This window comes from Chinchilla lanigera, unplaced genomic scaffold (genome assembly GCF_000276665.1).
Source record: "Chinchilla lanigera isolate Chin_1 unplaced genomic scaffold, ChiLan1.0 scaffold00106, whole genome shotgun sequence".
NCBI lineage: Eukaryota > Metazoa > Chordata > Mammalia > Rodentia > Chinchillidae > Chinchilla > Chinchilla lanigera.
In genome coordinates, this window is record NW_004955507.1 from 5704454 (window position 1) to 5718779 (window position 14326).

Sequence of the window (14326 nt, forward strand, 5' to 3'; positions counted from 1 at the left end):
GGGGCCCACCCTCCGGGAGCCAGCAGGCAGGAACCTAGCCACCCAGAAGGCTGGCACTCCCCACCCACAGCTCCCTGTGCGCCGGAAGCCCTCCTTCCGGGGAACCAGGAGGCCGGGAGTGAGTCTCCGATCCGAAAACCGACGCTCCCCACCTGAGGCTCACCGTGCGCTGGGGGCCCAGCCTCCGGGAGCCAGCAGGCAGTGGAGATTGTTTTTTTTAGGGCCCACTCCAAAGTCTCCTTGATTTGAGGGTTTGTGTTGAGAAGTCTGCTGTGATTCTGATGGGCTTTCCTTCATAGGTGATTTGTCTTTCTTTAACCATTTTTAATATTTTGTTCTTGTGCTGAATTTCTGGAATTTTGATTATTATATGCCTTGGTGTAGATTTCTTTTGGCTATGGCTCTTTGGAGTTCTATATGCTCCATTTGTATTGTCAAATTCTTTATCCATCTTTGGGAAGTTTTATACCATTCCTTTTGTGGAGAGATTTTTTTATGGCATTTACACTATCTTCAGGTTTGTCATTGACTCCAATCAATCTTATGTTGTTCTTCTTTGCTTTATCTTCTAGCTGTTGGATTGATTTTTCATGGTCCCTTGTTATTTTTAAGATATCTCTCTTTTTGTGGTCACTAGCTGCAATCCTGTCTTCTTGATCTGATATTATATCCTCACCTTCATTCGATCTGTTACATAGACCAAGATGGTGGAGTGGTAAGCAGCAGAGAAAGAGCCTCTCTGAGAGTTGCCATCCAGACACTGCAATATAGCAACATGAGGAAGACAAGAAGAGGGGAAGTGGGTGCCCTGGACCCAGGAAAGATCTGGAATATGAATTGAAGACCATGAGAGAATAAAGAGAGACACTTCAATGAAGAAGAAGGAGGTAGCCAGTGGTGCCTTTTCCCTGAGAGAGGACTCACTGTGCAAGAGGAGCCATTCAAACCTGTGGACACATGGTTACAGCTGGCAGTGACCCCAGAGGCCTCCATGGAGAGCAGCAGTAGAGGGGAGCAGCAGATGTGAAGGACTGCACTAGCTGGGGGTGAGTGCTGAGGGCTCAGTGATCCCACATAGACAGTGATTGGCTGGGAACCATCTTGGAAAGGAGCTGACTGAGCTCAGAACTCAGAGTGGAAGCTAGATCCATCTATGGCTCCCAGCTAGGCTCAGGCCTAAGAAAGGAGTGCTGACTGCTGCAGGCTAATATTTCTGGTATCAGTGAGAAGGTAGAGGTTCCCTGAGCTTATCTACCACCCCACCAAAAAGCAACTGCTGGCTTGTTGTGATAAATCAACATAGATTGGGACTCTGTCTTCACATATTATCTATCAGTGACAGCAGAGACATACCTTGAAGTGGTCTCTCTCTCTCTCTCTCTCTCTCTCTCTCTCTCTCTCTCTCTGTCTCTCTCTCTGTCTCTCTCTCTCTCTCTCATTCTCTCTCTCTCTCTTTCTCTCATTTGTTTTTGTTGTGGTGGTGATGGGTTTCACTTTTGGTTTTTGTTTCTTGTTTTTTTCCTCTTTATCGTTTGACCTTGTTTTTATATGATTGTGAATGTGGTTTCTAGCCTCTTTGTAGTTTTGATTCTTTTCTGTTCATATTTTTATCTCTTCCTTCTCTCTTTCCTGCTAGTCTTCTGCACCAGTTTCCCAAAGTTAGCATGATCCCCTGTTGTCCTCCAGCCTTTCTTTGAATCTCTTCCTCTTCTTCCACTTCACTATTTTCTCCCTAACCCATTCTATTTTTTTTCTCTGTCAGGAATTGAACTCAGGACCTTGCACTTGCCAGGCAGGCACTTATGGCACTGAGCTATATCCCTGGCTCCCTAACCCATTCTAAATTTTAACCTCTGAGGGAAAAAAATGACATATTAAGGACTTGTGTATTGCATATAATTTTCTGGTTTGTTTTATATTTTGTTATATTACCACAAATCTAGTTCATACAATTAAAGGTGACAAATTAATGGTTACCTCAGCTTGTCATTTTGCAGGCTGTGTTTGATGCTATTGTCATTGCTGATGATACCACTATAGGCAAAAGTGACATAATTATTCGAAACAGCTGACTGAGATTGACTAAGAGTAACAGAAAATACTGTGGTATAATGCCAAAGAACCAGGGACTACACCAAACAGGCAGAAACTTCTCATAGCCAATAAATTGAAGAAGTAGAATATTGTAAAAGACTCAAAACTCCAAAACCACCAACATCTGGAAGATACCTCAGAGAAGCAGTCATTCCTAAGGGTTCTAAATACAAGTAATAAAGCATCCCACCATAGGCAATTTACAAGCATCACCCCAGGAATTAAACTTAAAAAAAAAAAAAGAAAATGAGAAGATACTTAAACAAGATGCAACCCCACATATCCAGTTCAGCAAAGGCAAAACCAGGGGGCAACGAGGAGAGACAATCCAAAAGCCACCCACCTGGCCTCTCTGAAGTGGTAACAACAAAACAATTGAATGAGCCTCTACAAAAATCAAAGCAGAACTAATTTCTCAGATACCTGCAGAGATGGTGTCCACAATGAAAACCATGCTTAATGACTGTAGAGCAGATACAACAGAAAAATAGAAGATCTTAGGAAAATTATGGAAGCCATGAATGCTCAGCATGGGAAAGAAATGGAATCCATAAGGCAGGTTCAAGCAGATATCCAGGAGAATAGAAATTCCCCTAAGGGCTGGGATATAGCTCAGTGGCACAGTACCTGCCTGAAAAGTATAATGTCCTGTGTTCAACTTCCAGTACCAAAAAAAAAAAAAAAAATTCCACTGAAAGTACCCAGTAATACCCCAAATCCCAAGCCTCCGTTTGTTCCTTAGGAAGTATATAAAATTAGCCTTTGTGAGTCTGTGGTCCCCAAAATATTTGAGGCTGTTCTTTCTTTCTTTCTTTTTTTTTTTTTTGATAAGTTTGGCTAAGGGTTTGTCAATTTTATTCTTTTTTCTTTTCAACTTTTTTTATTTTAAAAAATAAAAGAAGGAAAACATATTAACAAACAGACGTCCACTTACAAAATAGCATAAGAGCAATACAAACAAAACAGAGTTACAGACAAAGTTGTAGGAAATTAACCATGGTTGTTGTATTACTTATTTATATGTTTTTTGTTTTTTTTTTTTTTTTTGGTTTTTCTCCGGTACCAGGAACCAAACTCACGACCTTGCGCTTGCCAGGCAGGCGCTTTTGCCGCTGAGCTAAATTCCCAGCCCCTGTATTACTTATTGATATCTTCAAAGTGGTTTCTTAGGAAAGCAAATAGAGACAAATAAGATTGATCAAACAAGTAATCATTAACTGCTCCTTTCTGTAGAGCAATAGAAGACAGTAGTACAACTATGTTAGCTATCCTATATATACATACTTACATAATTTCCCTTCTTTCCCTTCTCGTTTCCCACACCTCAATTGCCCTTCACTTTTGAGCATTTTCCTTTCATTTCACAATGTCTATCATACCTCCTAGTTTTTATTCATTCTTGCAGGTCTTACACTAGTGAGACAATACGATGCTTACACATGCAGGTCTGATTTATTTCACTTATGAGTATGGTCTCTAGTTGTGACCATTTACCTATAAAAAGCCTTGAATTTATCTTTTTTATAGCTGAGTAATATTCCATTATATAAAAGTACCACAATTTTTTTAACCAGTCCCCAGCGGATGGACATTTGGGATGCTTCCACAATTTAGCAATTACAAATTGCACTGCTATGAACATGGGTGCACATATATCGCTGTGATATGATGTTTTCAGATCTTCTGGGAAAATACCCAGAAGGGGAATAGCTGGGTTGAATGGGACCTCTAGACCTAGTTTTGTGAGGAATCTCCAAACTGATTTCCACAGTGGCTTCACCAGTCTGCATTCCCACCAGCAGTGGAGAAGAATTCCTATTTCTCCACAGCCTTGCCAGCATTTGTTATTGGTTGATTTCTTAATGCTAGCCATTCTTACTGGGATGAGATGAAGTCTCAATGTTGTTTTAATTTGCATTTCTCAAGTGACTAATGATGTTGAACATTTTCTCATGTATTTATTTGCCATTTGTATTTATCTGAGAAGTGTGTGTTCATCTCAGCTGTCCATTTTTGGATTGGGTCTTTGAATTTGGGGGGGGGCTCATGTTTTTTAATTCTTTATACATTCTGGGTAGAAGACTTTTGTCCAAAGGACAGTCAGTTAAAATTTTTTCCCAATTTGTGGGTTTTCTTTTTACTCTGCTGGTGATTTCTTTAGATGTGCAGAAGCTTTTCAGTAAGATGAGATCCCATTTGTTGATTCTTTGAAGTATTTCCTGTGTGGTTTGGTTTTTGTTCATGAACTCTCTGCCTACCCCTAGGTCTTCAAGGTTTTTTACCTACTTTCTCTTCCAATAGATTTAGTGTTTCTGCTTTAATGTTGAGATCTGTGATCCATTTTGACTTGAGTTTGGTGCACGGTGATAGACTTAGGTCTATTTTCAGTCTTTGTCAGCTGGCAGGCCAATTTTTCCAGCACTATATATTAAAGAGGCTGTCATACGTCCAGTGAGTTTGTCTGGCTCCTTTATCAAGGATTAGGTGGCTGAGTGTGTTTGTGATTGTGTCTGTGTCCTCCAGTCTGCTTCATTGATCTTCTGGTCTGTTTTTTAGCCAGTACCATGTTGATTTTATTACAGTAGCTTTGTAGTATAATTTCAGGTCAGGGATTATAATTCCACCTGGCTTGTCCTTGTTGCCCAGGATTGTTTTTGCTATTCTTGGTCTTTTCTGGTTCCAGATGAATTTAAGGAATGTTTTCTCTAGATCTGTGAGGTATACTAATGGTATTTTAATGGAATTGCATTGAATCTGTACAACAATTTTGGTAGTATGGGTAGTATGGCCATTTCCCCAATGTTGGTTCTTCCTATCCATGAGCAAGGAAGATTTTCCCATTTACTGAGATCCTCTTTGATCTCTTTTTTCAGAGTACTGTAGTTTTCATTGAATAGATCTTTTGCTTCTTTTGTTACAGTGATTCCTAAATATTTGAATTTCTTGGATGCTATTGTGAAAGGCATGGTTTCCTTAATTTCTGTCAGTCTTTTTGTTGTCAATTTTATTTAATCTTTGAAAGAGCCAACTCTTTGACTCATTGATTCTTCATATTATTTTCATAGTCTCAATTGCATTATTTCCTGCTCTGATCTTTATAATTTACTTCCTCAAGCTTTGGCCTTGACTTATGATTTTCAGAAACTTGAGTTTCAACAGTATGTTATTTATTTGCATTTGCTCTGTTTTTCTGATATGTAAATTCACTGATATAAATTTCCCTCATAAGACTGCTTTTGTTGTGTTCCATAAGTCCTAGTGTGTTGTTTAATTTTTTCTAATTTTATTGTTTAGTTGTAGAAACTGTCTAATTTCTTCTTTCATTTCATCCATGACCCATTGGTTGTTCAGGAGAGTGTTCTTTACTTTCCATGTGTTTATGTAGTTCTTGTTTCTTCTGGCATTGATTTCCAGTTTCATTGCACTATGATCTGATAATATGCATAGAACAATTTCAATTCCTTTGCATTTACTTAAGCATGTTCTATGAGTTAGTGTGTAATCTCTTTTGGAGAAAGTTCCATGGACTGATGAGAAGAGCACATATTCTGTATTAGTGCTTATTTGGTTTTTCATGTCCATTAATATTTGTTTCCTACAGTTGGGTGTGCTGGTATTTGGTGCATATATATTTGTGATTGTTATCCCTTCCTCTTGGAATGTTCCCTTTATAAGGATGTAGCGATTTTCTTTGTCTCTCTTAATTAGTCTTGGTTTGAAATTCACTTTGTCTGCAAATAGAATAGCTAACTGCTTTTTCCAGGTTCCTGTCACAGAGGTCTGAATCTAAAGGAAAGTCTAGTATTGTTTTCCATTCTTTGACTTTGGAGCTACGAATTTCTTTTTGGATTAAATGTGCTTCTTGTATGTGGTATATTGTTGTGTCTTGATTCTTGATCCACTTTGCCAGTCTGTTTCTTTTAATTGATGAATTGAGACCATTTACGTTGATGATTTTGACTGATATGTATTGACTTATCTTTGTTGTGTTATTTTCCTGTTGTTGGTTCCCTCCTCCCCCATGATTAATTGCTTGCCTTTCCTGATGGATTAATTCTATTGGGGTTAATGGAGTTGTATTCCTTATTATCTCTTTCTAGAATGTCCTTCAGATCATTTTGGAGTGTTGATTTAATGGTCTTGAATATCTTCCAGTGTTCTTTGTCATAGAATTATCTTATTGTTCTATCAATTATTTTTGAGTCTGGGTCTCTCTGTGTAGTGTAGGCTGACCTTGAGTTCACTCAAGGTCAGGTTGGCCTTGAACTCATGGTGGTCCTCCTACCTCAGCCTCCTGAGTGCTGGGATTTCAGGCATGCACCACCACATCCAACTCTCCATCAATTTTGAAAGATACTTTTGTAAGGTACATCAATCTGGACTAGAGGTTGTCTTTTAAGGCTTGGAATACTTCATTTGAAACTCTCCTTGGCTTGAGAGTTTTGTTGAGAAGTCTGCATGATCTCGATGGGCTTTCCTTTGTAGGTTATTTTTTTCTTTTTTCTAATATCTTTTAGTTGTCTATGGTCATACCACCCTGAACATACCTGACCTCATCTAACAGCTTTTAGTATTCTCTTCTTGTGTGGAATTTCTGAAATCTAGATTATCATATACCTTGGTGTAGATGTTTTTTATTTTTTATGATGGCAAATTGGAGTTGTATATGCCTCACTTATCTGTATGTGAAGTTATTTCTCCTTGCTTGAGAAATTGTCTGCCATTACTTCTGTGAACAGGTTTTTTATGTCATTTGTGCTCTCTTGCTTTTTCATTGACTCTGATAAATTGACTCTGATAAATCTCATGTTATTCTTTGTATCATCTAGCAGCTTTTGGATTGATTTTTTGTGGTCTTTTATTGTTTTCAAGCATTTTTTCTTTTCATTATAGCTACCTGCTAGAAGTCTGGGGTTGCATCTTGCTTAACTATCTTCTCATTTTGTGCTTTTTAAGTTTAATTTCTGTATTGATGTTTATAAATTTTTTTTGGCAAAATGTTTTATTGGTAGTATTTAGAACCCTTAGGAAATGACTCCTTCTCAGAGATGCCTTCCAGGTATAGCTGGCTTTTGGGTTTTGAGTCTGTTGCAGTATCCCATCCCTTCAGTTTATTGTGGATGAGAAGTTGCTGGTTCTTTGGCACTAGACTATATAGTACTGCTTATGACCATTAGGCAATCTGAGTCTTGATATACCAATAGGAACAATTATGTCACCTTGGCAAAAGTAGTACAACAGTATCAAATACAACTGAGAAAATGACAAAGTACGGCAAGTACTGATTTGCTACATTTAACTGTATGAACCATATTTGTGGCTATGTAACAAAATCTAAAACAAACTAGAAAACTGTGTACAGTAAACATGCCCTTAGTATGTTAATTTTGCTTTCACAACAGAGAATTTAAAAGGAGTTGGGGGAAAATAGAGAAATGGAAAAAGAGGAAGAGATTAGAAGCAAGGCTGGAGGACAAAGTGAGATTATGCAAACTTTGAGAAAGTGGTGAAGAAAAGAGTGAAAAAGAGGGAGAAGAAGTATAAAGAAGAACAGAAGAGAACAACAACAATAAAAAACTAGAAACAATATTCATACTCATAAAAATAAGAACAAACAAGAAAACAAAAACAAGAAAAGAAAATAAGAAAAAATGTCCACTTCAAGGTGTGTGCTGTCACTGGTAGACAAGTTGGGTAAACAGAATCCAGATCCTTTTTGATCAATCTCAGCAAGCCAACCATAGCTTTATGGTAGGGTATTGGGTAATCCAAGCAAGCCTACACCTTTAGTTCCACTGCAGTTCAGGCTGGTTTCTTTTTTTTTTTTTTTGCATTTTTGAGACAGGGGCTCACTATGCAGATCAGTCTGGCCTTGAGCTCACTTTGTAGCCCAGGCTGGCATTGAACTCACAACGATCCTCCTGCCTCAGCCTCCCAATCCTCCTGTCTCAGCCTCCTGAGTGCTGGGATTACAGGCATGTGCCACTATGCCTAGCTCAAGGCTGATTTCTGACTATGAGACTGGAACCAAATTTGTTTAGTCTGCAACACTCTGTGTATCTCCTGCTGTCTTGAACTTGGCTCCTTGAACTCCTGCTGACTTGAACTCGGTTTGTTATGACTGACAGTAAGAAATACTCATGGAGGCCAAGAATGGATACAAGCAAGCTTTATGTAGCTGGTGCTGGTGGACAACACTCCAAGGAGTCAGGAAGTAGCGACCCTTAGGGAACTTTGTAATGAGTTTTCATACATTTGCAGGTAACCAAAGTAACCATACTATTTCACTTTGGAATTTTACCAGAATGTCACAAGGTTAACATTTTCCATGGGGTTTGTTAGTCAAGCAGGATGTGGTCAAATTCCAGCTAACCCCACAGTTTGTCCAGCTATTTTTTCCTTAACTTAACTTCTTCTTTTGCAGGTTTTATGGTTAACTAAATGGGGTGGGGTGAGGAGTAAGTTCATCTGCAATTTAAGTGACTTTTAAAATGGAGTTCAGAAACAAAATGGAGTCACATTTGCCATAGTAGCCAGCTCAGGTTCTACCTTGCCCTGACACTGGGAGCTGCTAGATGGAGCCAGCTGTGGCTCTGCATTTGGAGCTCAGTTGGCCACTCTCCAAGGTGGCTCCTGCTCAACTGCCCCTCCTGGGGAACATCTGGACCCAAATAACTCACCAGCCACTGCAGTCTGCTTTATCCGCTGCTCTGTTGCACTAGTGCATTTCTCCGGGGAGGCCTCTGGGTCTGCCAGTAGTCACACAGCATCCGCAATTTGGGCTGCCCTCCCCACAGTGTGTCAAGGCTCAGGAAGAAAGTGCCATCTGCCACCTCCTTCCTCAATGAAGTCTCTCTTCAGCCTCCCTTGGGCTTCACTTCAGATCTAGGTTCTGGGGACCCACTTCCCTCCTTCTTTTCCTCACATCAGTATGTTCCTGACACCAAATCTCAGAGAGACTGTTTCCGTGCTGTTCACCACCCTATCATCTTTCTGGAAATCTCAAAGCCTCTTTTTAAAAACACTTTTCACAATGTGGGTCTACTGGCAGTGAATTTCTTAAAATTTTATCTGAGAAAATCTCTAATTTTTTTTCCACTCTAAGGGTTGCCTTTATACTCTGTTGATGATTCTTTTTTGGCTGTGTAAAAGCTTTTTAATAAAATGAGATCCCAGTTGTTGATTCTTTGTAATATTTCCTGTGTGTTTGGGGTGTTGTTCATGAAGTCTTTGCCTACACCTATATCTTCAAGAGTTTTAACTATTGTATCCTCCAGCAGATTTAGTGTTTCTGGTATAATATTTCTATCTTTGATCCATTTTAATTTTAGTTCAATGCATGATGATAGACCTGGGTCTAGTTAGTCTTTGAAATGTGAAAAGTCAGTTTTTTAAGCACCGTTTGTTAAAAAGGCTATCTTTCTTCTAGTGAAGGTGTTTGGCCCCTTTGTCAGAGGTAAAGTGGCTTTAGCCCAGGATGGTGGCATATGTCTATAATCCTAGTACTCAGGAGGCTGAAGCAGGAGGATCTCTACAAGTTCAAAGCCAGCCTGGAGCCTGGTATACGTAGGGAAGATAGGGCCAGCCTGAGTTACGCAGCCAGACCCTGTCTCAAAAAAAAAAAAAAAAAAAAAAAAAAAAAAAAAAAAATAAGGTGGTTGAGCTTGTTTGGAGTTGTTTTTGCATCTTCTAATCTGTTTCATTCATCCTCATGGTTTTGTTTTTATTTTTTTGCCAGTACTATGCTGTTATTATCACAGTAGCTCTATAGTATAATTTCAAGCCAAGGATGGTGATGTCCTCTGCCTTGCCTTTGTTACCCAGACATCTAGAACATATAAAGAATTGAAAAAAATCAGACCCCTCCCAAATTTAAAGACTTGGTCCAAAAATGGGCATCCAAAATGAATAAACCCTTCTCAGATGAAGAAGTACAAATGGTAAATAAATATATAAAAAAATGTTCAGCATCACTGGTCATTTGAGAGATGCAAATTAAAACAATGCTGAGGTACAGCATGGTATTGCATGACTGTAATCCCAGCACTTGGGAGACTGAAGCAGGAGGATTGCTATGAGTTTTGGGCCAGCCTGGGCTACATAGTGAGGTCGAGGCCAGCCTGAACTACATAGTAAGACCCTGTATCGAAAAGCCAATAGAAATAAGTGCTGAGATCCCCTCACACTCCAGAAAGAATGGTTATTCTCAAGAAATCAGCCAATAACAATAGTGGCAGGGCTGTGGGGAAAAAGGAACACTTCTTCACTGTTAGCGGGAGTGTAGACTGGTGTACCACTGTGGAAATCAGTGTAGAGGTTACTCAAAAAACTAGGACTAGAGGTTCCATTTGACTCAGCTATTTCCCTTCATGGTATTTTCCGGAAATAATTAAAAGCATCATGCCGCACTCATATGGGTGGATATATGTGCACCCATGTTTATAGCAGCACAGCTTGTAATAGCTGGATCTTTTTTTGTTTTGTTTTGTTTCTGGTACTGGGAATTGAGTTCACGACCTTGCACTTGCCAGGCAGGCACTGTGCTGCTGAGCTAAATCCCCAGCTCTGTAATAGCTGAATCTTGGAAACAACCCAATGCCCATAAATCAATGAAGGGATAAATAAGATGTGTTTTTTGTTGTTTTGTTTTTGCTTTTTTTGTCTTTTTGAGACAGGGTCTCACTAGGCATTTCAGGCTGGCCTTGAGCTCATTTTGTAGCCTGCCTTGCCTTGAATTCACAACAATCCTTCTGCCCCAGCTCCCAAGTGCTAGGATTACAAGTGTGTGTTACCACACCTGGCTAAGATGCGGTTTTTTTTATACAATGGAGTACTAGTCAGCCATAAAGAAGGATAAACTTGAGACATTTTTAGCTAAATGGATGGACCTTGAGACCATACTCTTGTGTGAAAAAAATCGGATACACATGTTCAAATATCACATTTTTTTCTCTAGTGTGAGAAATTAAACATGTAAATAAGAACCAAACTGTATAATAGATATTGTGAAATAGGAAAAAATTGTTCAGTAGGTAGTGGATCAAGGATGAGGAAGGGGAAAAGGAAAGAAGGGTAAAGAAAAAAATGAGAAGGAAAGACAAATATAAACAAAGTTTTTTAAAAAAGGGAAAAGGGGTTGAATGGAAGGGATGGGGAATGGGGAATAAAAGAGGAACCAAGATATATCATGTTCAGGTATATATTCCCTATGATAAATGTGATTGTTATATATATCTCAATTGTACCAAAAAACTTAATAATTAAAAAACAAAAAAATAAAGACAATAGATATGTAAAAAATAAAGCTCTACTTTTCTTTTACTTTCTAAGGATAATTTTGTATGGTGTAAAATTCTAGGTTGGTGTTTTTTCTTTGAATACTTTAATCATTTTACCTCCTTCTTTTAATGGTTTCTAAGAAAAACTGAGACAATTCACTCTTCTTTTCTACAGGCAAAGTTCCTACCCATCTTTTCACCTCTTTCAGGATCTTTTCTCCATCTTTCATTTTCTGAAATTCATGCATAAAATCCCTAGTTGTTGTTTAGGGGAATTTAGTTTGTTTTTGGTTTTTAGCACTTATCTTGTTTAGCGTTCTCTGAGCTTCATGGATTTGTGGTTTTATGACTGACATTAATATTAGGACATTTTCAGTATTATTTCTTCAAATATTTCTTCTCTCCTTTTTTTCTTTATTCTAATTCTGATATTCCTACTATATGTATTTATACCTTTTGTAGTCATCCCATTTTCCTTAACTATTCTGTCCTTTTTTTAAAAACCTCATTTATTTTTGTTTTTCACTTTTGACAGTTTTTGTTGAGATATGTTCATATTCAGAAATTCTTTCCCCAGCAGCCTGGTGTCTACTAAAATATCCATTAAAGACATTCTTTATTCCTGTTACAATCTTTTGCCTTTAGGGTTTCTTTTTGGTGCTTAGCACTTTCATTTCTGCTTCTTTGCCCATCTATTCTCATGCTGTCTCCTTTATCTTTTACAGCCCTTAGCATGTTAACTGTAGTTTTAAATTCCTGGTCAAACACGAGCTTAAATATCACATGGTTTCCTCTTATATGAGAAACTCAAAGTATTAATAAATTAAAGAGCAAAATCAAAGATAATAAGAAGCACTGATACAGAACCTCTACAAAAGGGGAGGAGAGCAAAAGAAAAAGGAAGAGGAGAGAGAAGAGAAGGAAAAGGGATGTAAAAAGACTTAAGATGTGTTCTGTACATGTACCAGCTCCCCACAATGAATGCAATCACTATATACTGCAAACAAGTACCAATTCAAAAAATTCCTAGTCTGATAATTGCAATACCCGTGTTATATCTGCATCTGGTTCTGATACTTGCTCTGGCTCTTCAAAGTGTGCTTTATCATTTAGTATGCCTCATAATTTTTTTTTTTTTGATAGCTAGTGTCACGGTTTGGGGTTAATATTGCAAAGGGAACAATATAATACAGAACACATAGTTTATAAGATTATTTATAATAGTCACCCAAAGAATGATATAAAAAAAGAGTGCAGGAAATCTGTCCACTCACTAAGACCAAGGAATATACCCGAAGGCCTGGATCCCACAGAAATGTCCTGCATGAGTCCAACTGAAGACCTAGAGCTCATAACAGGGCCTCCCACGAGTCCAACTGGAGGCGCAGAGCCCATAGCAATATCTCATGCAGGCCTGTTTCACGGATCTGAGCTGGGAAGGCAACCCACTACAGCTAGTTGTGCTACACTGGATAAGAAAAACTGCTAAAATCAGGCTTTTGGTGATGTGGTGAGGGGGAGGAGAAGGGAAGAGTTCTCTAGTCCTGTGATGAGGTCTTAGTCATTCAATAAGACTATGCTTTTGTGTCCCTCCCCCTGTCTCACTCCACGGGAGAGGATGACTAGAGAGAGCTGGAAGTATTTTACTTCTTTCATTTCAGTTACATAAGTGCTTGTCAGATTAGCCTGGTTAAACAGTTTCTCCTGAAGGTAGACTTAGTTTAAAATAACAAACTTGCCATTGATATTTTCCTACTAATATGTCCATAACTCTGTAATGTTTGTATTGTTCCTATGCTATTTCATAAATGGATCTATGTTTATTATTATGTGTTTCCTACAACAACCATTGAGTTAGTGATTATTCAACTGGTCACTTGTGTATAGCTCTATTTATTTTCTTTAGAAACCACTTTGAAGATACCAAAGTATAGTACAACTGTTAATAATCTCCTACCTCTTTTGTCTGTAACTCACTATTGTTTGTCTATTTGTTTTCCTGAGAAACTACCTTGTAGATAACAATATGTAAAACAATAACCATTGATAATTTCCTACCACTTTGTCTGTAATTTGGTAAGCCCCCCTTATTACTATGTTATCCTTCTTTTACTCTTTAAAAGAAAAAAAGAAAAAGAAAACAACAAACTGTATTGGTCTATCTCAAGTTCTTTCCTTCCCTTGCCTTCTGGTAGCCCTCAAACCAGGTAAGATCTTTCTTCGGTAAACACTGCGAGAATCTCTTCCAACTCTTGGAGGTAAAACACACAAACGTGTGGAGGAACCTCGCCTCTAACAGTTTATAAATTACAGTTTAGGTTTTCCTGAGTTGGCACCAGTTTCCATTGAAGTTTCTTCTCAAGTAAGTGTGATTCTTGGTAGTTGTTCTCTCTCTCTCAACAATTATCAACATACGACCAATTTTTTTTTATGGTACTGGGAATCAAGCTCACAGCTTTGTGCTTGCCAGGCAGTCACTACGCCATGAGCTATATCCCCGGCCCCATATGACCCAGCGCATTTCACCACCACCACCACCCTGCACTGTATTATTATGAAATAAATTGCAGATATGTTACTGTTTTTTGTCTGTCCATACTTCATTACATATTTCTAAAAGATAAGTACTCTTTAAAAACATAACTACCATATTATCACACCGAAGATAGTAATATTATTTTCTTAACATGAAATACCCAGTTATTATTCAAATGTATGTGAATTCTATTATTCTACCCAAAAGTATGTACACCCTTCAGCAGTTTGCCACAATAATAAATGTCTGGAAGGTAATGGCCACCCCTCTGAGTACCTCTTGTAATTGTAGAGGCCAAAGGTAACACGTGTTAATCTCATGATGTCTCAATAAATTTAGTATTAAGATATTTATACAAGTTTTTATTTTCCTGATGGACTTTTTTGGTGGAGACTCTCTTTCTCTCTCTCTCTCTCTC